A 27,103-nucleotide genomic window follows, 5' to 3' on the forward strand; every position below is an offset into this window, starting at 1 on the left:
GTCGCTGACCCAGGTCTCATGTCTTCTGCCAACATCTATGAAACAGTAACAGACTAACTTACTAGCTTTCAAGAGGGATAAAAGCAAACCATAGACTTGACATGTATAAGGATGCACAGGAGAAAATCTGGGCTGGAAACACAGATCTGGTAACAGAGCCCCGGGAGCAGGAGAGCTCCTCTAAGAACAGTGTCCGGGGCTTCCCTGGTGGCGCAGTGGTTGCGCGTCCGCCTGCCGATGCAGGGGAACCGGGTTCGCGCCCCGGTCTGGGAGGATCCCACATGCCGCGGGGCGGCTGGGCCCGTGAGCCATGGCCGCTGGGCCTGCGCGTCCGGAGCCTGTGCTCCGCAACGGGAGAGGCCACAACAGAGGGAGGCCCGCATACCAAAAAAAAAAAAAAAAAAAAAAAAGAACAGTGTCCGGCTGGGAGAGATGACGAGCCAGGAAGAGCTCAGAGGAGTACCTACACTGACACAATGGTCTAGTACCTGCGCTAGACACAGGGAAGAGGAGCCGGTGGATAAGCAGAAATTCAGGACAGGGTGGTGTCATGGAAGCTAAGGAAAGAGATGGAAAAATTGAGTCATCTTTGGTGTCAAATGCTGCTGAGAGGTCGAGTAAGACAAGTTCTGAGAAATGCCCACTGGATGCAGTGAAGAAGGAAATCAGTTCTGATTTTTGATCAAGGATGTTTCACTTGAAAGTGGGGGAGAAATCAGATTGCACTGGGTTGAGGTAGATGGATCTATAAAGTGAAGGGGAAGAAGAGATGTCTGGAGGGGGACATGGTGTCAAGGAAGATTTTTTTTTTTTTAATTTAAGACCAGAAAGAGGTGAGCATGTTTTAAGATCAATGGGAATGAGCCAGTGCAAAGTAGAAGGCTGATGAGGGCACTGTCAACTGAGCAGGTGGGCTTCCAGAGGAGGTGGGAAGGGCTGGGCCAGGTGCTTAGTGCTGTGTCCACACAGCCGTCCGATCTGAGGTCCTGCCACCAGCAAGTTGCTACCTGTGAGAGGGTGGCAGGATCCTCCTCGCAATCTTAGAAAATTTTACTCTATCCCTCTTTCTACTTCCCTTTGAAGAACCTATCACCATCTTCTGTTCTTCTGAGTGCATCTAGCTAGACTGTCACACTTTGCCTACACAGACCACAGAAAACAAAGCCTAATGATGTCCTCTAAGCATCAAGAAACTTCCTTCTCTCTAGTCCTGAAACACAAAGGCCTGATGATATAAGAGAAAAGGGCAAAGACCCTTCGGCTGATGAGTCCACAGTGGCGTAAAGAACCATACAAAACTCAAGAGCTCACCTGTACACAACCAACAGGTCTGCTAGCTCACCCACCCTGCCTCCTGTGGAAAGCTAACCTCTTCCTCTGTGCTCTGGGGCTCCGGAAGCTGTGGTCAGGATCCCTTCGGCTGAACTTGGCACAGAGGAAGGCGATGCTACCCCCGCCTTCAGGCCTCGGCATCTCAGCAGTACAGTGATCTTCCTTGTCCTTGTTTTGCCTAAAGACTGCATTAGCCTTGGGATCCCAGTGCAACATGAGAGAGGAGGCGGAGAAGCCAATGAACTGCTAATGTTGACCTTTTCCTGGTCTTGGCACATGGGAAAATGGAATTTGATTAGATTTAGAAAAATACAGAAATGTGGCACATCTTTGTCCTCTAGCCTATCATGCGCTTCACATCTGTAAGCCTAGTTTGTGGTTGGGAGTGGGATATGAAGGCCTGCCTCGCCTCTGTGTGGAAAGGCAAGGTCCTCTGCCAAGAGTGAATGGCGAGGCACAGGCTCTTATCTGCCACTCACCACCACGACCTGCCTCTCTAGGCACCCATTTTCCAGACAGCGAGCCCGGCCCTCGCTCTCACACTCTAAAGCCTGTGCTTCACCTGCTCTACTGCATATTCTCTGTGTGCCCCTCCAGAACCCCTCTCCATTCTTCCCCGGCTCCACTCCCTGAGGGCCTGACCTCCTACTGCACCGGCTCCCTTGGCCCCAGGCTTTCGGTTGCAGCTGTCCAACTCAAGGCAGAGCATTGCAGGTTTCCGTTGTTGGGTCACATGCTGCCCAAAACGTAGGGGCTTAAACAACAATGAGTTCTTATTTTTCATAATTCTGTGGGTTGGCTGGACGGTTCCTCCACTGGTTTCCCCTGGGCTCACTCACACAGCTGTGTTTAGCAATTAATTAATCTACACATATGGTTGTTCAATATTCTATAGTCAACCATTCAAAATTGCCATTACCACCATCCTGGATTCTGGGCCACTTAACTTCCATCCTGCCTGCTCTAATGATCCATAACCCTGAGCATCTCTAATTTTTACTTTCCTGTTCCTGCAAACCACTGCTGGAAGAAAATATTTAACAAAAAACAAAACAAATCAACCATGGCCCACTACAAATTCATGCCATCCAGCATCAAGTGTCCTGGACGTCGCCTGACAATCCGTTCTTTCATCGCCTGTTGATTCCCTAGAAAACGCCTCCCCAAACAGCTCTTCTGAAGCCTCTCTTGCCTCAAGCTCCAAAGCACTGACTCCCTTAATCTCAGCAGAAAACCCTGTCACCTCCTGCACTGAACAGATGAAAACTGCTAAGGCTGTGGCACCATCAGCAACCCTCCGACCACCTGCTCAGTCAGCTCAGGCTGCTCTAACAACACACCACAGACTTGGTGGCTTAAACCACAAACATTTCTCAAAGTTCTGGAGGCTTCAAGTCTGAGATCAAGGCACCAGTGGATTCGGGGTCTGGTGACAGCCCTCTTCCAGGCTTGTAGACAACCACCTTCTTGCTGTGTCCTCACAGGGTGGGAGGAGAGGAGAGCAGGCTCTGGTCTCCCTCTTCTTCTGGGGGCCCTGATCCCATCATGGGGGCTCCACTCTCATGACCTCATCTAAACCTAATCACCTGCCGAAGGCCCCCACCTCCAAATGCCATCACATTGAGGGTTAGGGCCTCAACATATGAATATGAATTTGAGAAGGACTCAAACATTCAGTTCATACCGCCACCTTTCCAGGCACTTCCCTCACACCACTTTAGAAGTATGTACATACCCTCTTCCTTACGCTCTCAACCTTGGAGGAATAAAAAGTGCTCTTCCTAACAAAGCTAACCCCTCTCAGTTTTTCTTAGTTCCAGTCTTGGCTCTTATTCTTGACACACCTGCCTCTCTCACCATCTTCACTCTTTTCCTTTATTAGTTGCTTCCTCTTTTGCTGTAAAACATTCACATATCTTCCTTATCCTGAAAAAATTTCTGATAGGTGCCCTACCACCTCCAACCATTCTATTTCTCAGCTTCCTTTTGCTATCACAATACTTCTTCTAAATTACTTATCTTGTAACTGTCGATTCCATTTCCCACTCATCCACTCCACACCTAATCCCTCTGCAAAATCCTGCCCTCACTGGGTCTCAACCCATCAATCAGTCCATGTCTCTCTCTCACTCCCATGTTCCCTTATCTTTATCTGACCCTCTCTTCTTCCTATAGCCCCCTTAAATGCCCCCTGCCCAGTACCCTTATTTGCAAGATGATCTCTACTGTTAAAAATATTACAGAAGGCTAAGAGAATAAGAAGTATCTTAGATTTGGACAAAAAGAAGACCACTGGTATCTTAATAACAGCACTTACAGAGGAGAGAGGAAGAGAACTGCTCCCCCCCGCCCCCAAAACTGCTAGTGGTAAGAAAATCTAGACCACAAGTACAGAATACACAGTTGAGGAGGATGCCTACTGAAGAGAATGCATGTCATACCTAATGGCACAGCTCCACAGCACTTACTCTGTGCCAGGCACATTCTAGCACAGTGCATATATCAACTCATTTAACCTTCATCACCCTATGAGGTAGGTACTACTATTATCTCCATTTTACAGATGAAGAAATTAAATCCCAAAGGTGTTAAAGAACTTGCCTGAGGTCACATATAGCCAATACGTTAAAGCAACAACTTCCTCAGGACTAGGGAAATCTCGGCAGCTGTGGAGAAGTCTGACAAGAGGGCTAAGTAGAGAATGGGGATGAGAACAGAAACAAAATCTCTCATGATGTGAGAAAACTAGATTAATTAGCTTTCTGGCTTATGAATGGACATCTCCTCTAAGACTCCTAGAAAGAACAGACTTCACATCTCACTCACCTCCCTTATACCACGATCATGATTTGTACAGATGTGAGAAAAAATATCTCCTCACAATAGCTCTGTGTGGTAGGTACTGTTGTTTTACAAATAAGGAAAACTGAACCACAGAAACATCAGGTAAATTTCCCAAGATCCTAGTAAATACTGGAAATGGGATTCAGACATACACAAGCTAGAATCTATACTCTTAACCACTGCACACTGCTGTCTCTCATAAATCTCAACTGAGCATTTAGTTAGGCTTAAAGGAGAACTTCTTGACTATAACAAGGTGCTTCTAAAGAAAGCTGTGGATATGCCACCCTATGAGAGCCTTGAAGATAGATCCAGGGATCACAAACTGATGACCCAAAGAACAAATGTGGCCCTCAGATAAGGTTTTGTTTAGCATAGCATTGGTTTGCTTCTTTGTTTAGAGGGGACATACATAAATATCATGAGAACTGTCCTACACTTCTGATTCACACACTTATATTACAGGCCCGGTCTATGTAGGAATCTGTGTTTATCACTCCTGGAAAATATCAATTTTGTACTGTTTAGGAATTTACCTGCAAGAAGCAGGGGAAGGAGCCAAATGGCTTCTTAAATTTCTCCCCAAGTGGTCTGACTCTAAGATTATTTTTAAAAACACAGACACACAAAACCTGTGGCTTATAAAAGAGAATGTTTTTGTTCTCAGAGGATACACACTGGAGTATTTAAGGGAAAAGGTCCCAGTGTCTACAACTTACTCTCAAAGAGTCCAGCAAAATGAAAATAATAATAAAATGCAAAAATACGTACATATAAATATATACATGTACATACATATTAATATATATGTACATATATATGGAGAAAGTTAACACAATCAAAAGCAAGTGTGGCAAAATGTTAAAAATTGGTGAATCTAAGTGAAAGTACACAAGGGTTCAGTGTACCATTTACTATTCGTTCATAAGCCTGAAGTTTTTTAAACTTCATTTCATTCTCATAATCAAAACCAAAGTAGTAAGAAATTCTGCCTTGTATAAACTATTCATAAAACAATTTGTTCTTTCATATTATACCATCTTTACCATTTTGGCTTGAAAAGCTGATTATTAAGGATGTCTTTGCCCTCAGTTTCACAATAAAATATATTAGTCACAACATTTTTCCTCAGTATTTTAGAATTTAATATTGAAAACTTAGCAAGACGATAGATCTAAAATATTCTGTTTCACGAAGTACAAGTAGAGGTGAAGCTGGATACCAGTCTACCATTCTTTCAGGTAAAAGAAAAGCATATGAAAAGGATGGAGCCCTTTTCATCCCTCAACCAAACAACGAGAAGGCAGCACAGGGAACTGTTCCTGCTGCTGCAGGAAAAGGGCTGGTTTTTTGTTGTTTTTTTTTTAACATCTTTTTTGGAGTATAACTGCTTAACAATGGTGTGTTAGTTGCTGCTGTATAACAAAGTGAATCAGCTATATGTATACATATATCCCCATATCTCCTCCCTCTTGCGTCTCCCTCCCACCCTCCCTATCCCACCCCTCTAGGTGGTCACAGAGCACCGAGCTGATCTCCCTGTGCTATGCGGCTGCTTCCCACTAGCTATCTATTTTACACTTGGTAGTGTATATATGTCCATGCTACTCTCTCACTTTGTCACAGCTTACCCTTCCCCCTCCCCGTGTCCTCAAGTCCATTCTCTACGTCTGCGTCTTTATTCCTGCCCTGCCCCTTGTGAGTGACTCTAACAAGCACTGGGCTCAAGCTCTCTAAAGATGAGTAGCACGTCCCAGCGAAACAGTCAGATCAGCCTCTGACCCATAAGGCAGCTCAACGGGAGGTGGCCTTCTGTGGCCATTGGTTGACTGCACTGCCCTGTAAAAGCCACAGAGAGGGCGACTGAGAAGAAACTAATGCAAAGGCAAGTGAGGTGGAGAAGGGAGGTGATGTTTAAACACTCATAGCCCCTTCCTCTCTTGTATGCTCTTTCTTCAAATGATACCGGATGAGGTATCATATTTCAAGAGGCCTCCCGGGTTCCTAAATAGAGTCCTCGAGAGGACAGTAAAGGGAAATGACAGCAGAAGCAAAGGTAACTCGGAGCTTCTCTTTTTCTCGCAGGTCCTGAGGCAACAAAGACCAAATGATCCCTGGGCTCCTCTCACATTATAATCCTAGTGCCAAGAACACGGGACGCAGCAGAAGGGGTCAGGTGGGCTCTGAAGAACTCAAGATGGATCTGGGTGGGGCTGAGACCCTGGCCATTCTGAAGAAAACCATATTGTGAACATTCAGCCCCATGTGTTGTAAGGCTCCTAAAGGTGAGCTAAGAAAAAAAGAGAAATGCGAGAAAGAACAGAGGCCAGAAAACGACCAGACCATTAAATTTTTAGGAAGAGAGAGGTCTGAAAAGGAAGAGATCTAAAAAGGAAAATGTAAGAAAACACTGAAAGAGGTGAAAATATAGTTTTAGGAGGCAAGGAATAGAAATGTCAAAGCTTAATGAAAATAAAAGAAACAAGTTCAGAAATAAGAGGAAATAAGATAGTAGACAGGAACTAGAAAATGAAATAAAAATATGAAATAAGAAAGTAATTGATAGAATTATATATAATATTAAGGCTGATTAACCTATTTAACTTCTACTGAATAAAATTTTGAATCAAGTGAATTGATTGAAAATTATTTTAAACTAACCTTTTAAAATTATTTTAATATTATTAAAATTATCAAAGTACTTAAAATTATTAAAGTCACCTTTAAAAAACTATTTAAAAAACATATTGACACCAAAGTAGTAAAATAAAATTAAAACACTTTTTAAATTTTAATAATTTCTTCTAAAGTCTTTCTGTTAGGCTTTTGGAAGAGTAGAGAGAGAGAGAAGGCATAAACAAACTCATTTGTGTACAGAAGTGTGCATGTGGTCAACTGGTTCCTCAGGAGGAAAAGCCCTGATCAGGAGCATTTGCATCTCTATCGGTCAGTTTAAAGATGCCAATCTGATGTCATTCAAGGCGGAGCTGGGAAGAGGTGCACAATAGCACACCATCACATGGTACCCTCACCATACAGGAGACATAAGTCATCTCCAGAGCATAAATAAGACAAAAACATAGTAGAGTAATTAGGAAGTAGTAAGTTTTGAGTATTTGTTACTTTTGTTATTTTTCACTGGTAATAAAAATATTTATTTTACATTTTACATAGAACAACGTTTGGAAAAGTATAGAATGCTTTATAAGTTTGTGTGTCACCCTTGTGCAGGAGCCACACTAATTTCTCTGTACCATTCCAATTTTAGCCTAAGTGCTGCCCACGCGAGCACATTTGCTTTTAGTGTCATTTACTTGTAAGTTTATATAACTTATTTTTTATGAGTTAGGTTTTGACAATGGCTTGCAGGATTCCTGAAAACTTACTCATCAGTTCTTATGAGCTGGTACAAGTCAACATGATTTCACTCCAGCACACCACTGACCCTGTGAGTCCCAACGATGTCATTCAACAGGTCAAGTGACTTCTGCCCTGCCATCTCTAGACAGGTGCATCTCCTGAACAACCAGCACAGTTAGGACCAACTCACTTGTGTTCGGTTAGGACCAACTCACTTGTGTTCTACCATATACACAAACCAGAAACGAATACAACCTATGTAAAAAACAAACAAACAAATAAAAAAAACCTTTTCCCTTTGGAAAAAAAAATTTCTTCCTTTTAAATCAATTTCATGGATTTTTTTCAGGGAAGTCCGATTTTAAGGACTTGAAGTGAAACAACTGATTTTCATTTTCTCTGAAAGCCCTACCAAAATTGAGGTGCTGGTAATTTTTTTAAAATTCCATGAGGGACTTCCCTGGTGGCGCAGTGGTTAAGAATCCGTCTGCCAAGGCAGGGGACACGGGTTCGAGCCCTGGCCCGGGAAGATCCCACATGCCGCGGAGCAAATGAGCCCTTGCGCCACAACTACTGAGCCTGCACTCTAGAGCCCGCGAGCCACAACTACTGAAGCCCACGTGCCTAGAGCCCGTGCTCCGCAACAAGAGAAGCCACTGCAATGAGAAGCCCGCCCACCACAACGAAGAGTGGCCCCCTCTCGCCACAGCTAGAGAAAGCCCGTGCACAGCAACGGAGACCCAACGCAGCTGAAATAAATAAATAAATAAATAAATAAATACATTTATAAAAAATAAAGTCCTTAAAATCTGCAGAGGCATTTCTTTTATCAGAGTAGATTTCTCTTACATTGATAAGAACTGCAGACTAACTCCAAAAGCCTTTTTGGTTAAATACTGGTTTAACTTTGGTTAAGAATTTGTTTCAACAGCTGCACTATATACAGAGTAGTAGATATGGAGGTGAAATCATTTCATAACAAATGAGTCACAATAAGGTTGTCCAATAGTGGCATCATCATTTAATTTACATACGGCAATTGGACCACTTAAAATGTTTGGCCAGGGGCAGGCTGGCTCTTGGTAGGCTGCGTTTTGGTGAGTGCAGTATCATGTTCCTGACACAAGGTGGAGCCAGTGGAATTGAGCTAGGTTGTGAGTCTTCAGCTTAAGGGCAGTCTAAGGTCAAAATAGACCACAAAGTGAAAACCTGATTCAGGATAACTGCAATTCTAAAGGAGAAAAGAATAGGCAAAATATTGTACCTCCTCTATGAAATAGCTGACACTAGGCTAAGTATGAGAAAATGTTTAAAGCAATTCAAAAATGTATAAGAAGGAACAAAGTAGGATTTGAAAATGATTTCTACTTATTCAATAAATATTTTTGAACACTACTATGTGTCAGGTAGAATAGAAAACAAAACAAAGACCTTGGCCTTGTGGAAGGCATTTTTTCACAGACTAAGCTTATTTTGGCAAAGCCATGACATGAAACTGAAATAATGCCTCATCTCCTTATTTAACAGAACTACTCTGTTCAAAGAAAGGCCTCGGGACTTCCCTGGCAGTCCAGCGGTTAAGACTTAGCACAGCACTATTCGCAATAGCCAAGACATGGAAACAACCTAAACGTCCAATGACAGATGAATGGATAAAGAAGATGTGATACATTTATACAATAGAATACTACTCAGTCATAAAAAGAATGAAATAATGCCATTTGCAGCAACACGGATGGACTTAGAGATTATCATAGTAAGCAAAGTCAGAAAGACAAATACCATATGATATCACTTATATGTGGAATCCAAAATAAGACACAAATGAACTTATCTATGAAACAGACTCACAGACATAGAGAACAGACTTGTGGTTGCCAAGGCAGAGGTGGGTGGAGGAGGAATGGATTGGGAGTTTGGGATTAGCGGATGCAAATTATTATATGTAGAATGGATAAACAACAAGGTCCTACTATATAGCACAGGGAACTATATTCAATATCCTATGATAAACCATAATAGAAAAGAATATGAAAAAGAATGTATATATGTATAACTGAATTACTTTGCTGTGAATAAAATACTTGAATTAAAAAAAAAACAAACTCTGCGCTTCCACTGCAGGGGGCGCAGTTTCGATCCCTGGTCGGGAACTAAGATCCAGCATGCTCCACAACACGGCCAAAAAAAAGAGAAAAAAGAAAAGGCCTCTTTCTCCAAAGTTCCCTATGATAAGTGAGGATCATTCTTCCACTGCTAAAATATACTTTCTGAAAACCTTCTGTTATTTCTTATATTTTCCTATGAGCTACAGTTCACAGCCTCCAAATGAAGAACTCTGGATCTACTGCATATTCATAAAAAAAGGCTCTATAAAATATTGGACATTATAGAGAGAGATACAATAAATAAATAAGTTAATGACATCTTTACTTTTACATCTGCTATGGCTCAGACACTGCCCTAAGCACTGTATTTACTGTCATGAATTAAATAGACTAGGTCCCTGCTCTAACCATGGAACTCACAATCAGGTAGGAGAAAGTAAACACACACACACACACACACACACACACACACACACACACACACACACACACAAATAAGTATGAGATAATTTTAGGCAGTGATAAATACTATCAAGGAATCACAGACTTCCCTGGTGGTACACTGGTTAAGAATCCGCCTGCCAATGCAGGGGACACAGGTTCGAGCCCTGGTCCGGGAAGATCCCACATGCCACGGAGCAACTAAGCACTAGAGAAAGGCCGTACGCGGCAGCGAAGACCCAACACAGCCAAAAATAAATAAATAAATTTATTTTTTAAAAAAAGAAATCACCATCACCACCATCATCATTATCATAACTGTATCAGTTTACTAGAGCTGCCATAACAAAATACCATGACTGGGTGGCTTAAAGAAAAGAAATTTATTTTCTCACAGTTGTGTAGGTTAGAAGTCCAAGATCAAGGTGCTGGCCAGTTTAGTTTTCCTCTAAGGCCTCTCTCTTTGCCTCGCACATACCTGTCCTCTTGCTGTGTCCTCACATGCTCTTTCCTCTGTGTGCCTGCGTCCCTGGTATCTCTCTGTGTGTTCAAATTTCTTCTTGTAAGGCCACAAATCAGATTAGATTAGGGCCTGCCCCAATGCACTCATTTTAACTTAATCACTAAAAGTGAAAATCACAGCACGCATTTCCTCTGCTTAAGACCCTCCAGTGGCTCCCCAATGCACTGATAATCTAAACTCACTTTCATGACCTACAAGGCTCCACATAATTTGGCCCCTGCTGACCTTTCTGACTTGATCTTATACCACTCTCCTCATAGCTACATTGTTTTTTTTTCACTTTTCTCCAACACACAAACCCCTTCTCTTCATAGGGCCTTCATATTTGCTCTCCCCCAGTTCATCACATGGCTGTCTCCTAATCTTAAAGATCTTAACTCAAAAATTACCTCCAGAGAAACTTTCCCTGACCAGGATGTTTAAACTGCTCCATCCCACCTAATCACCCCTCCTTCTCTAATACCTCATCCTATTTTTAATTTAGAGCACATTTTATTACCTCATCCTGTTTTAATTACTTTATAGCACTTATTACTCTCTGAAATTATATCTATTTATCTGTTTGCTTGTATACTGTCTGTCTCTTCTTTCTAAAATACAAGCTCCAGAAGGACAGAAGCCTTTCACTGCTGTATTTCAACACTCAGAAGGAGCTCACACCTAACAGGGACTCAGTAAATATATGTTGAATAATAAATGAATACTTTTCTATACATTCACTCATTTAATTCTCACATCAATCCATATTATAATACCCACTTTAAAAATAAGGAAACTGGAACTCAGAGAAGTCTCTTGACCTACCCTATAGGAACACGACTAGTACGGAGCAGAACTGGAAGCTGGTCCCCATCCTCTGACTCCTGAGATTCTGTCTCTCAGCATTCTTTGCAATAACACCTTCTTAGAACAAATCATGGTGGTTAGTGTAATTTGGGATGAAAAGTAGTGACAGAGAAAAAGACTCAGATGCAGATCTGAATCACTATGCCTTCTGCATTTTTCTCATGGATGTTTTGGTTATAACAAGGGTTTAATAAATGTTTACTAAATTAATTGACTAAAACATTTTTCATTGTTGTAAAAGGGCTAAATAATTCCAAATTCAACATTGCCAAATGGCTGCTCACTGCCCAAACAAAGCAAACAAATAAAAAGCTTAAGAAATAACACTGAAACACCATTGGGCAAACACTACAGTAATCATTGTTATGGATAAGATCAACCAATGGATGCTAAAATTAGTGGGCAAATATTGAGGAGAAATAGGATGTCTGCATGGCCTTGAAATATCTCCCCAGGATATTTACTAATTACAAAGGGGAAAATAACAACCTTATAGTGGCGAAAACCTGGCAGACACTACCTTAACCAAGAGAGCAAGGTTAGCATAAGCACTGAGATATATCAACATCAAGTACCCCAGCCATGGTGCTCTGAGAAAAATACAAAATCACTTCCATGGTATTTTTGCCAAAAACGCATTACCTCAATCTATGCATGACAAAACATCTGACATACCCAAACTGAGGGACATTCTACAAAATCACTGAGCAAGACTTTTCACAAGTATCAAGGTCATGAAAGACAGAAAGATTGAAGAACTGTCACAGAATGGAGGACCTAAAGAGATACAATAACCAAATACAACATAGGATTCTGCATTGGATCCTGGAAGAGAGAAAGGAGATTAGTGGAAAAGCTGGTACAAATCAGTAAGATCTATAGGTGGAGTTCATGGTTTTGAACAAATGTTAATTTCTTGATTTTGATAACTGTGCTATGGTTATATAAGATATGACCATTAGAAGAAACTGGTTCAAGGATACACAGGAATACTCTGTACTATTTTTGCATTTCTGTAACTCTAAAATTAATTTCAAAATAAAATGTTTTTATAAACATCAAAAAGATTAAATTTTAAAATAACGGCATACTCTAAGTTCCTTTTTTCTCTATGGGCAAAGAATGGAGATTTCTGTTAATCAGATATTTTTAAAGAGTTACCACTTTTACATATCAGGGATATTAGCCATTTGCAATATAACATTCTCTCAAGTTGTCATTTATCTCTTGATTTTTCAATGTGCTTTTAGCTTGAAAAAAACTTTTAAGCAGAATGTGTCAATCTTTTTACTTCTGGATTTTTATTTTTTATTTTATTTTTTTTTGCGGTATGCAGGCCTCTCTCACTGTGGCGGCCTCTCCCGTTGAGGAGAGCAGGCTCTGGACGCGCAGGCTCAGCGGCCATGGCTCACAGGCCCAGGTGCTCCACGGCATGTGGGATCTTCCCAGACGGGGGCACGAACCCGTGTCCCCTGCATCAGCAGGCGGATTCTCAACCACTGCGCCACCAGGGAAGCCCTTACTTCTGGATTTTATTTTGAGTCATTTTCTCTACTCCATAAAGGAATTCATCCACATATTTTTTAATACTTGTAAGATTTTATGTTTTACACTTAGATTTTTGTTGCATATAGACTTTACCTTGGTATACAACCTGAAGTACAGACCTAATTTTATATTTTTTTAAATGGCTATCTAGTTGTTAAGTCTATCTTTTCCCCACTTACTGGAGATGTCACCTATATCATGTATTACCTTTCCATTGGCACTTGGGACTATCTGAATTTTCTGTTCTATTTCGTTGGTCTGTTATGCCATACTCTTTTAATTGTAAAGGATTTGTAATAAGTTTTAATATCAAATAAAGCTAAATTTACCTCCTTGCTCTCCTTTATCTGCATTTTCTTGGCCATTCTGCTTATCTGTTTTTTCATATGAACATTAAATTCACTTGTCTAGCTCCAGAAAAGAATTTGTTGGTATTTTAACTGTGTTTATATTAAGTTTATAAGTTGATTTAGGACTACTTGATATCTTTGTGATTTCAAGTATTCCTATCCAAAAACACGGTATGTATTTCCATTTGTTCAAGTCTATTTTTATATATTTTTCAGGTTTTCCTAATGTAGCACTGTATTTTTTTGTTATATTTATGTCTATACATTTTAACTTTTTTGGTGCTACTGTAAATGGGTCTTACCTTTCATTATATCACCTAACTGGTCATTACTGGTATAATTGAAATCTTTTGCTTTCTGTATATTAAATTCATTTCCTACAACTTCATTAAACTTTCTTTTTCTGTGCAGTGATTTTTCCACTGATTTTTTGGGTTTTCTAGATATTTCATGATTTCATATCTGCAAACAGAGACAGTTCTCTTTCTTCTACCTTTTCTACATTCTACCATTTTGTGTCCAATATTTATGCCTCTGTTATTACTTGTCTAACTGCTGGCTAAAGCCTCTAATACTAAATAATAATGGGGAATATGGATATTCTTATTTTGTTCCTGAATTTAATGGAAATGCTGATTGTGTGTCCTCATTAAGTAAGAAACTGGATTTTAGGCTGAGATATACATATTTCATGTTATGGAACTACTTCCTCAACATCTATTTCATTGAGTGTGATGGCTAATTTTATGTGTCAACTTGATTGGGCTTAAAGGATGCCCAGTTGGCTGGTAAAACATTACTTCTGAGTGTATCTGTCAGGGTGTCTCCAGAATCTAGCATTTGAATTTGTAGACCTAGTAAAGAAGATTGCCCTCCCCAACTTAAGTGGGCATCATTCAATCTGTTGAGGTCCTGAATAGAACAAAAAAAGCAGAAGAAGGGCAAATTTGTTCTCTTTGCTTGAGCTGAGACATACATCTTCTCCTGTCCTTGGAAAACCATCCTCCTGGTCCTCAGGCCTTCAGGCTCAGAATGAATTACACCACTGGCTTTTTGATTCTCCAGCTTGCAGATGGCAGATCATGGGACTTCTTGGCCTACATAATTACATGAGCCAATTCCTAAAATAAATCTCCTCTTCTCTTTCTCTTTTCTTCTCTCTCTCTGTATTTGAAAGATATACATGTCTTTAAAATGATGAATGTGTGCTGAATTCTGTCAAATGCCTCTTAAGTATCTATAAATATGATCCTATGCTATTTCTTCTCAGGTCTACTAATATGATGAAATACAATAATACACTTCCCAACATAGAACTATTCTTTCATTCCTGATATAAATCCCATTTTGCTTTAATATGCTATTGCATTTTGTTGCAAGTATTTTATTTATAATTTTTGTATAGATGTTCATAAGTAAGATTGTTTTGTAGGATTTTTTAATGCAATCTTTATTAAGTTTTGGGTATCAATATTATAGTCACTTCAGTAAAAGAATTTGGAAGTTTTTCTTCTTTTCTTATTTTCCAGAAGAGATTAAGTACCATTGGGAGTAAAATATTTTTAGGTTTGAAAAAATTCTATGAAACCATCTGGATCAAAGCCTTTTTGTGAAAGAGCTCTTCGAAAACTTGTCTACTGATTCTATGTAATTTAGTGTGTTTAGATTTTCTACCATTACTGGGATCAGTTTCTCTGTTTGTTTTGTTTTGCTTTTTATTTTCTGCAATTAACTTTTTTTAAAGTGTATTATTCAGTGGTTTTCAGTATATTCACAATGGTGAGCAGCCATTACCACTACTAATCCTAGAACATTTTCATCACCTCCAAAAGTATCCCCATACCTGCTAGCAGTCACTTCTCATTCTCCTCTCCCCCTACCTCCTCGCCATCATTAATCTACTGTCTGTCTCTATGGATTTGCCTATTATGGACATTTCATATAAGTGTCATACAATATATGGCCTTTTTTGTCTGGCTTCTTTCACGTAGCATAATGCTTTCAAGGTTCATCCATGCTGTAGCATGTATCAGTACTTCATTCACTTTTTATGGCTGAATAATATCCATTATGTGGATATACCACATTTCTTTATCCATTCATCAGTTGATGGAAATTTGAATTGTTTCTACTTTGGGAGTATTATGAATAATGCCGCTATGAACATTCATACACAAGTTTTTTTTGTTTGTTTTTTTTTTTTTTGTGGTATGCGGGCCTTCCTCTGTTGTGGCCTCTCCCGTTGCGGAGCACAGGCTCCGGACGCGCAGGCCCAGCGGCCATGGCTCACGGGCCCAGCCGCTCCGCGGCATGTGGGATCCTCCCAGACCGGGGCGCGAACCCGGTTCTCCTGCATCGGCAGGCGGACGCGCAACCACTGCGCCACCAGGGAAGCCCTGGCACAAGTTTTTATGTGGACATATTTTTTCATTTCTCTTGGGTATATACTTAGGAATGAAATTCCTGGGTCATAGGATAACTCTATGTTTATATTTTTGAAGAACTACAAAACTGTTTTCTAAAGTGGCTGCACCATTTTAGATTCCCACCAGGAGAGCATGAGGGTTGTAATTTCTCCACATCCTCACCAACATTTTTTACTTTACTTTTAAAAATTATCCTAGTAGATCTGAAGTAGTAGTTCATTGTGGTTTTGACTTCCATTTCCCTAACAACTAATGATGTCTGGCACATATTTATGTGTGTATTAGCCATTAAATGTGTTCTTTGGAGAGATATCTATTCAGATCTCTTACCGACTTTATAAATGGGTTATTTGTATTTTTATTATTGAGATATAAGAGTTCTTATATATTCTGGATGCTGGACCCTTATCAGATATATAATTTGCAAATATTTTCTCCCATTCTGTGTCTTTTTGTTTCCTTTATGGTGTCCACTGAAGCATAGTAGTTTTGAATTCTGATGAAATCCAACTTACCTATTTTTTCTCCCTTGGTTGCTTATGCTTCATGTGTCATATCTAAGAAACCACTGCCTAATCCTTGGTCACAAAGATTTACACCTATGTTTTCTTCCAAGAGTTTATGTTTCTTCCTCTATTTTGAGTTAAGTTTTGTATATGGTATGCTTCATTCATTTGCATGTGGATATCCAGTTGTAGAAGCACCATTTGTTGCAAAGCCTATACTTTCTCCATTGAATTGACTTGCCAACTTTGTTGAAGATCAATTGACCATAAATGTAAGGGTTTATTTCTAGACTCTCAACTCTGTTCCACTGATCTACATGTCTAGCCTTATGTCATATGCCAGTATCACAGAGTCTTCATTACTATAGCTTTGAAGTAGATTTTGAAATAAGAAGTGTGAGATCAACTTCTTTTTCAAGATTGTTTTTGGCTATTCTAGGTCCCTTGCAATTCCATATGAATTTTAGGATCAGCCTGTCAATTACTGAAAGGAAAAAAAAAGGCAGCTTGGATGTTGATAGGGATTGTGTTGAATCTGGTGATTAATTTAGGGAGCATTGCCGTCTTGACAATATTAAGTGTTCCAATCCAGGTACACAAGACTAGGATAAGCCTTGACAAATTACATTTAACTAGAAAGTTGCCTTTTTCAGCTAGATTTTCAAATTTGCTTATAAAGTTGTACAAACCACTCTCTTATGATATTTTAAAATTTCCTGTTTTGATGTTATTTCCACAAAGTCATCTGTGCATTTGTGCCTCCTTTAAAAAAAAAATGCCATTGGTTTATCTTTTTTTTAGCCTTTTACCAAAAAACAGCTTTTCATTTTATTAGTTCCTACTATTTCCCTGATTTCCAGCCCCGTTAATTCTGTTTTTATCTTCTCTCATTCCTCCCTTTTGCTTTCTCTCAGTTTACCCTTTTTCCCTAGCTTTTTGAGTTGAATGTCCTATTCATTTTTTTATGCCTTTATTTTTCTTGATATAGGCATTTAATGAGTTTTGATTTGGTTATATCGCATAGATTCTGATGTCATTTCCATTTTCATATCTCATTTCCATTATAGTTATTTTCAAGAAGTTTTCAATTTCATGGTCCTAAAATTTCCCCTTTGACCTAAGAATTGTGTATAGACTTTAAATTTTTTCTGGGTTGAGCTCCAAATTTGGGTGTGAATGAGATCTCCCAGGAAAGGGTGTAAAGTAAAAAGATGGATGGAGATGAAACTCTGGTGGACATTAATAAGCCAAATAGAGGGATAGTTGTCCCCAAAAGGAGCTAAGAAGAGTCGAGTTGGAGATGTTGGATGAAAACAAAAGGTGATGTCATGGAAAACAAGGGACAAGATAATTGGTGACTTCAGGGAACACAGTTAGAATGGGAATGGGGTTGGTAGATAGAAGTCAAATTACAAACTGCATGTTGAAGAATGAACAGAGTGAAGGTTATCACTAAAGCAAACTCCTTTTTTAATTAAGATTCTTAGCTATGAAGAGAAAGACAACGAACGAACATTAGCTGCGGTGGGGGTTACTGGGTAGAAGTTTTAACTGTTGTTTTTATTTGTTTTATATGGGAAACATTTGTGCAGTGGGGTAGTTTAGAATAATAATGGAGGTTTTTCCATCCATAATTCTTTGTACCCTTCCCCCCAACCTAGGCAGCTAGGGCATTCCAAGTTCACTGCCTCAGGGAGAGGATAACTCAGCAGAATACAGAGATCAGGGTGAATGCCAAAGAAAGCTTAGTTATGGAAAGGGATCATTACTTGTGAGAGTGTGGCTAAGGCACTTACACTATCTATGCCTGCCCCTGTGGAGACATCCTTGTTTCTGCCTGGCTTTAGGCTATGTGCTCAGGAGAGCCACCAGGCCTTGTTAGCTTGGAGAGCTCTCAGTGCCAGCTCTATGCTGCTCTTTCGCTTGTAGTCCTAACAATCAGGGCTTATTATGGACAGCTCTGTAAGGCCACCACACAGACACAGTCATCCAAAAATTTTCCCAAGCTCTAATTAAGATTCCTTTGAGCACAGTATGGGACTCCCTCTTGCTCCATATACCCTTGTCTATACCTGCTACTCTGAGACTTTGTAGCATTGAAGTTTGTTCTTCAAGTCTCTGGTTCAAATCTGCTCATTTTTCTGTGGATTTTTAGCTTCCCAGGTTTTTAGAATAAGAATAAAATAAAATAAAAATTAAGAATAAATAAAATAAGAATAAAATAAAGATATTTGGATAAACAAAAATATATAACATAAAATATATTGTATGACAGAGGTGGTGTTAAACACACTGTCCATTATTGGCTATTTAAATACTCATTTATCAGTGCTACTAGAAGTCCTGACTTGAACAGTAAAAAATGAAACATATCAAACTTAAATATGTCATCCATATTTCAGCAGCCTCGCCAGCCTATGACTATAAAATAAAGACACTGTTCATACCCAAACTATAATTACACATACCCCAACTGGCCTATTTTTGGAAAACAGCCTACTTAGAGCTTCCCCCAGGTATTTCTAAGAGTTTCTCAGAGTACTGCTCCCCAGGTGATTCTAATGTGCACCCAGCACTAGGAACTACTGCTGTAGTCCACATGCCAACCTACCCACCATCCTGTAGCTAATTTCCTTTCTAAAAACCCGAGTCTGGTCTTATCAATTCTCTACATATATGGATTTATCTTGCCTACATAACTGAATCCAGTCTCCTTAGGGCAGCGAACAATCACTCACTCTCTGGCCCCTAACCCACCTTTACACATGCATTTCCTAATAACTCCTCACAGCTAGTTACATACCTTCTGCTGTATATAGACAGACAATGCTGTACACATTACAGAACCCAAATATTAAATAGGTTTGTCTTTAGTAAGTTTATAACTTAGGAGAGACAAGACTATAAGCTTTCAGTTAAAAATATAAATACTTCTAGCGTTAAATTAGCAAAGGAAAGCCTAAAATGAGCTCTCAAGGTTAGAAACTATTACAAAATGCATCAATAGTTTTCAGAAAAAAGTAGACGTTTGAGTGCCACTTCTCAGTAATTCAAAAGCTAAAATAGAAGAAGGCAATGGGTTAGAAGCTGGTGTGGCTACCATGCCTTTAAATAAACCAAGAGCTGCCTTGAATTACAGTGCTTACGGCCTGGCTTCTGGCCTGGTTTCATTACTGCATTATACAGTGGCACCTCTAAACACTTGTTTCTGAATCCTTCAAAGACAAAAATAATGAATTCCCATGCTCCTTGGGACCCTGCTACTGTAACCGAATCTTCTCCCTCTCATAGCCACCTGAATAGAACCCATACCTGTCCAGTCTTTCTCACCTCCCCCCAGGGAAAGAACAGATTTAGACATCTTGCCTTATTATCTCTGTAGATGAAATGCATGCACTTTCTGTCATTCACTCTATGTAGAATAAATAGAACACTCAACTCCACTGCTGCAATTGACTACAGTTTAGACAAAGTTACTTGCTCTGTGTTCAAGGTGGAACCACTAGTTACGCCTACTGCCCTCCAAATAAATTTGGGGCAATTTCAAACAATGCATCTGATATCCATAACTTGTGATTTGTGGAAGAAGTCTTAAAGGGAGACATTCTTCATGTCATGCTTGACTGGAGTAGCAAAACAATGATGGCTCTTCTTCTCTACCCCAGCAGCCCCCTCTGAAGGGGCCACTCCATCAACCAACTTCATTCAGCCTAGGACATAGCTTAGTAAGATACCTAGGGGCCCCAAAGCCTTCCTTGAGTCCCTGTGAAGAAAATTCAGTGAGGACAATCTGTGAGGATAATGGTCACTGTTATAACAAACACCAACATCCAGTGGCATAATACTATTGTCACAGAAGTGGCTTATATTAAATTCAAAATGAGTTTTCCTGATCAATAGGTGGCTTTCTTCCAAAAAATCATTCAGGGACCCAGCTCCTTCTATCTTCTGGTTCTATCATTTTCAATACATGACTTCCAACGTCACTCTGCTTGCCTGTATGAAGCTAGAAGGGGAAAAAGCCTGAAAGATCACACGTGGAGGTTTTTATGGATCAGGCCTATGGATCACTTCCACCTACATCCCATTGGCCAAAACTCAGTCATAATTCCCAGCCTCCTTGTATCTGCAAGAGATTCCAGGAATTATAATTTAGTCCATGCTCAGGAAGAGAGCAAACAGAATTAGACCACCCAATCTCCACCACAGTCGACCAAAATGACATGAATCACTAGCACTATCAGGGAAAGGGGGTGTTAAGAAACCAGTGAGTTTATCACAGAGTTCCAAGTGGCCTAGAAATTGGGTTGGAATGGCCTAATATTAGGCTTATACAACCTCATCAGGATTTGGGGGTCACCATACCAGACAGGCAATAAGGTACCTGACAGATCCACAGTCTTCCTGAGAGTTTCTTAGTGTATATATTGTTATGTTTTGTACCATTTGATCCACCTCCTTAGGCACAGCTGCTTTAAGCAGAGATGGCTACTTAACCAAAAAATGATCTCTCTCTCTATAGGCCTACAAAACAGAGGCCTATGAAGTTGTCTACTGTAAGAGCAATGCTCAACAAAAGCACTCTCTACTCAATATTGACAAATAGCCAAAGTGGACGTTTCTCTCTTCTTCCTTGGGAGTTTTAAAGGAAGAAAAACAGAGAGAGATACAGATGAAAGAGAGATGGAAGAGGAATAACAGAGAGAGAGAAAACAGCAGAATTAGAAGGCATCAGAAGCCATGAGTAAGTAGAAGCAAAGGGACAGGAGACACACAGCGGAGGTTAAATTAGTCAGTAGCAAAGTAGGAAGAAGAATCTGGAAGAGAGGGAATAGAAGTATATGAGTAAACAAAGGGGAAAGGTGGGGGGGGCACTAAATTAGGAGTCTGGGATTAACATATACACACTACTATATATAAAGTAATCAACAAGGACCTACTGCATAGCACAGGGAACTCTACTCGATATTCTGTAATAACTTATATGGGAAAAGAATCTGAAAAAGAATAGATATAGGTATATGTATAACTGAATCACTTTGCTGAAACTAACACAACATTGTAAATCAACTATACTCCAGTATAAAATAAAAATTTAAAAGAGAAGAAGTGTATGAGTCAAATCACCAGCATGTTAGGCTGCCAGAAGTGGAGTTGAAGTGCAGTCACAGAGCGACTGCTGAAACACTAGTGCCCTGTGTTCCCTGAACAGCAACAAATGTCGCTCCAGTGAGCTAAGAGGCTTGAATGCACTGCAATCAGTTTTTCGCTTATTCCTTATGATTATAAGAAATAATTACTTCTTACATCACTTATTTCCAAATAGATCCTTACAATACCCTTGAGTAACTAAGAAAACTTAAAAGATTATCTGGTCCCATGCAACCTGAAAGAGTGCAACCAACAGAATGATGACAGGGAGCCAGATTTCCAAACATGCCTGTGGCTATCTGAGCAGACAGTAATGCTTCTTGGGTGTGTCCCCTCTAACTTTCAAAGCTAATGAAGATACTGCCATGAACTGTCCTTTGTTATGCATTTGCATCAAGTCTTCCACATTTAATAATGCTGACAGTTTTCAAATGGAAACCAATATTTTATTTCGATGTTAAAGAGAACAGGTTGAGGCCACAGAAGTACGAACTTGGAAGCCACAGAGGGTACACACCCAGAGGCCACAGGAATTATATGCCCAGAGGCCCCAGGAAGTACACTCCCTGAGACCACCAATACTCAGAGAGCCTCTGGCTCCCAATTTTTGTAGACACACAGCAAACCCTGCACCTGATCTAGATAATAACAATAAGTACAACAGACAGATACCTACAATCCAGGTCAAGAAAAGTTGACCTCCAAAGATAAAATACAAAAAGAGTCTTCTTTATAAAAACAGGCAATTAAGTACCCTGAACAGGATAGCCCGAACCCAAGTGTTATTTTTATGTCACAATGCCATCATATTAATCAACTTCCATCTATAAAGCCTGAGACATAGTTTACTGGGATACCTAGAATCCCACACCCTTTCTGATGCCCTCCAATACATTTATGCACTCAGCCTAAGATTAACTGGAGAACTACATGCATTCCAGACTCCTGAATGCCACTGAGAAGCCATAAAAATAAACTTCAGCACAGGTTTGACCCCATCCATGAGAACATTATCATACTATGAATGTAACTGTATGAGTAAAAAAAAAAGAGGGGGGGCAAGAAAATAATATATATGCATTTCCTTGTATATGCATAGCATATTTCTGGGGTGATCCCTAGAAACTAGTACTTTCATTGTTAGTATAGTTTGGAGGGGTTTTGAATGGCTGGTGGAAAGGGCTTAGAGGGACTTTTCTCTGTACTTTGTTCTCTTTGAATTTTTAACCATGTGAATATATTATCTATTCAAAAATATTTTTCAAAACAAATTTTAACTCCCTTTCCTGATTATTCTCTTCATATCTTGTAACTGTTTAAGATCCACTGCTCTCCCTCAAATCTTACTTTCTCCTTTAACATCTTTAACAAACTCTTCTTTCAATCTCACAGAGTGAGTTTCTGTCTTTGTTCAGATTGCTATAATAACATACTACAAACTGAGTGCTTATAAACAACATATATTTATTTCTCACAGTTGGAGGCTAGGAGGTTCAAGATCATGGCACAGGCAGATTTGGTGTCTGGTGAGAATCTGCTTCCTAGTTAGCCATCTTTTTGCTGTAACCTCACATGGTGGAAGGGATGAACTAGTTCTCTGGTCTCTTTTATACGGCACTAATCCCAATCATGAGGGCTCCACCCTCAAGACATAATCACCTCCCAAAGGCCCCACCTCCAAACACTATCACCCTAGGGGGTAGGATTTCAACATATGAAACTTGGGCGAACACAAACATTCAGACCATAGCAGTTTCTTATTTATCCTCTCCACCATCCTACTGTCAAAATTTAATTATGTAGATCAAAATACCCTATCTCCCAGCAATAATAATAAAAATCTTCCTCTTTAGGAAAAGGTAAAAAATAACTTGGGCTTACAGGATTTATTTTTTGGCATTCTAGGAAAGGGATAAAATCTTTGAACAATTCCACATGAATAATTTTAGCCTTGATACAATGGTAACGTAATATCACAAATAACCCAAATTTCCAAAATTAGGAGATATGTCAAATTATGAAATGCCTTGCAGTCATTAAAAATAATAATATAAATTTATAAAATGTCATTTAAATACAAAGTATTCAAGTATAAGCAAATGTATTAAAGATGAAAGAACTCTTGGGATTAACATATACACACTACTATATATAAAATAGATAATCAACAAGGACCTACTGTATAGCACAGGGAACTCTACTCTATACTCTGTAATTACCTATATGGGAAAAGAATCTGAAAAAGAATAGATATATGTAAATGTATAACTGAATCACTTTGCTGTACACGTGAAACTAATAACATTGTAAATCAACTATACTCCAATATAAAATAAAAATTTAAAAAATAAAATAAAGATGAAAGAACTCAGGGAAAAATACCCATGAGCACTTTCTGAAAAAAAAACAAACAAACAAGGGAATCTAGACAACAGAAATAAATCAAAGAATTCAAGGATGGAGGAGGAAATGGTAGTTAGCAGAAATTCCACTGAACTGTGGGAAAAATATACTAAAAGATTTCATGAATACTAAAGTATGAACATTCTACCTTGTCAATGTAAAAATATTAATAATAACATACCTAAGATAAACTGGGGGTGAGGGGGGCCTGAGGGAGAAAAAGTAGAAGGCATATTGAAAGTACTAACACCCTCATCTTCTACAGCAGGAAGTCAACTGATACTTTTATATTTGAAATGGGTAGTTTTTTTAAAAAACACAGTGACTACAACCTCTTAATGTTTTTCTTGTTATCTTTTCTGAATTAAACATAAATAATGTCTCTCATGGCTAACAAACATTTGAGGTTACACAATTTCTTCAATTTAAATTAATTTTTTTCTTGTGTTACATTCAAGTAAAATTAATACTTTTATTTTTAAATAGCATGATTATTGTGATCTTATTTTTATAGGAATAGTCTCTTCATTTATTTAATAAGTTTTATTGGTGATCTACTATGTGCCAAACACAGTTCTAGGTGCTGAAATACAGCAGTGAACAAAACAACAGAAACCCCTGTCCTTGTGGAGATTATATGCTAGACTTTTTTCTTCCATAATTTATTTCTTTTTCCTTCCTTCCCTTTCCTCCTTCCTTCTTTCTTATTAACTCCCCACCCTTTTATCCATTTATCCTATTACACATGGATAAAAAAGATCTAGAATAATAGTTCTCTGACATTAATAATTGTTATTTCAAGAGGTGGAATTCGGGATAATTTTTTTAAACTTTCTTTAAGTGATTCTTTAATCACAGTTCATCAGAAGGACTATTACAAGCAAACCAATTTTTTACAAAGCAACTTCAAAGTGAGATGGTGAAATAAGATATAAACCACTCTTTAAAAATACTTATTGTTATGTATAATTGTGAACTATTTCAGAGAAAAGTACAGAAAAAAATATTACAGGGAATTCCCTGGCGGTCCAGCGGTTAGGACTCCGCGCTTTCACTGCCAAGGGCCTGGGTTCAATCCTGGGTCGGAGAACTAAGACTCCACAGCCACTCGGTGCACCCCACACACACACACACACACAAAATTACAGACAGCCTTATATCCAATACCAAGATTTAACAGAAGTTAACATTTTGCCACATTTATTTGCTTCAGATTTTGTTCCCCAACAATAAAACATTGCAGAAACAACTAAAATTCCACTCTTCGTCACTCTCCATCTTCAGGTGCAACTACTATTCTAAGGATAATGTTTATCACTCTCATGCATGTATTTGTTTTCATAAACAATAGACTATCACTTTGTACATTTAAAATTTACATTATGTGGTTATCATAATGTTCACTTCCTTTTGCAATATTTTAAACTCAACATTATTTTTGAAATTTATCCAAGTTACTCACGTAGTCTTATTTCATCATTTATTTTATTCATGTGTGTGAATTATCATTATATGAATAAAATTATAAAAATTCATTCCCTATCAAGGGGTCTGTGGGTCCAACAATCCCATTCCTCTTTTATAATATACTTTTCCATTCCACAAAATGCAGGCCCATTTACCTATGCAGTTTTTCAAAAGCTCTTTGAGTGGCCCCAAGCTTTCTCAGGTAATAGTTGCTTGGGGAAACTGTCCATGCCATTTCTCCACACAGCTCACATTTTTTACTACCTGATAAAAATGAATTGTGAAATGTTGTATTAACTTCTCTTCAAAAATAGCATTAAAAGTGACGAAGCTGGACTTCCCTGGTGGCGCAGTGGTTACGAATCCGCCTGCCAAGGCAGGGATACAGGTTCGAGCCCTGGTCCAGGAAGAGACCACATGTCGTGGAGCAACTAAGCCTGTGCACCACAACTACTGAGCCTGCGCTCTAGAGCCCGTGAGCCACAACTACCGAGCCTGTGTTCCACAACTACGGAAGCCCATACACCTAGAGCCCGTGCTCCACAACAAGAGAAGCCGCCACATTGAGAAGCCCATGCACAGCAACAAAGACCCAACGCAGCCAAAAATAAATAAATAAATAAATAAATTTTAAAAAGTGAAGAAGCAGAAGTAATATTTATGGCACCTCCAGTCCTCTTAGGAAGAGTTATTTCTAAATCATTACAAAAAGGTTCTTATTACCTATATCTTATTGAAGTTTAGATAAGTTCTAATACACTTAAGGTTCTTGCCAACTGCTTAAGAAGCTTGTCTCCTTATCAGTAAAACAAATGAATACTGGGTGTTGCATGCCCCCAGAGACTCATGCTGAGTTGAGATGAAAGCTGTGAAAAAGAGACTCTCTGCATTAGCAAAATGATACCTGAGGCTGCTAGACTACATGAAGTTTGCCTAAAGACTAAAACAACAACAAGAAAATATTAGGAAGAATCTCTTATAGATGCGGCAGGTATAAAATAAACACAAAATAATGTGGAACACTAATAATAAGGTCACTCTGCAAAAGCACTGAAGCTTAGGAAGGGCTCAGATGGATCTGTTTGGAGAAAACGGAAAGACTAGAACTTTTAAAAGCAGCATTGGACCCTACCTCACTTTTGTTCACCAAATTCTTGAGTATCAATCTGTTCCGGAATTGATTAAAATTGAGTGTTTAAAAATATATGTTGGGCTTCCCTGGCGGCGCAGTGGTTGAGAGTCCACCTGCCGATGCAGGGGACACGGGTTCGTGCCCCGGTCCAGGAAGATCCCACATGCCACAGAGCGGCTGGGCCCGTGAGCCATGGCCGCTGAGCCTGCGGGAGAGGCCACAACAGTGAGAGGCCCGCGTACCGCAAAATTAAAAAAAAAAAATATATATATATATATATATATATATGTTGATCTAACTTTATATACTTTTCAAAAGTCATATTTTTTTCACTTGATACTCTTAATATTCTTGTGGCTTAAGTCACGCAGATATTATTATTGCAATTTTGTAAATAAGCAAAATGAAATAAAAAGAGGCGGCCTATTGTAAAAATCACTGATCGAGCCAGCAACTGACTCTGTTGACTTCTAGTGTACTTTTATTGCTAGAATCAAAGATGAAAAGAACACAGATTATAAAAAACTAGATATGTTTGTGAACAAGATTAGAGCTACTTTCAAATTAAATTTATCAGCTACATGGAAAAATTAGCTTCCTTACTCCTTTTTTTTTTGGTTGCGCTGCGCAGCTTGCAGGATCTCAGTTCCCCAACCAGGGACTGAA

The 27,103-nt window shown here is 39.1% G+C and overlaps 1 protein-coding gene and 1 non-coding gene across 2 annotated transcripts in view; both read right to left on the reverse strand.

The window, feature by feature from the left end:
* Positions 1-27,103, reverse strand: part of EFCAB2 (EF-hand calcium binding domain 2) — a 59,545-nt gene that overhangs the window by 25,261 nt on the left and 7,181 nt on the right. The window lies entirely within an intron of this gene.
* On the reverse strand, positions 7,363-7,468 carry LOC112067553 (U6 spliceosomal RNA). Its single transcript, XR_002893343.1, has one exon. It is a non-coding gene; the product is annotated as a U6 spliceosomal RNA (small nuclear RNA).

The sequence above is a fragment of the Physeter macrocephalus genome, chromosome 4 (genome assembly GCF_002837175.3).
Source record: "Physeter macrocephalus isolate SW-GA chromosome 4, ASM283717v5, whole genome shotgun sequence".
Classification (NCBI taxonomy): Eukaryota; Metazoa; Chordata; class Mammalia; order Artiodactyla; family Physeteridae; genus Physeter; species Physeter macrocephalus.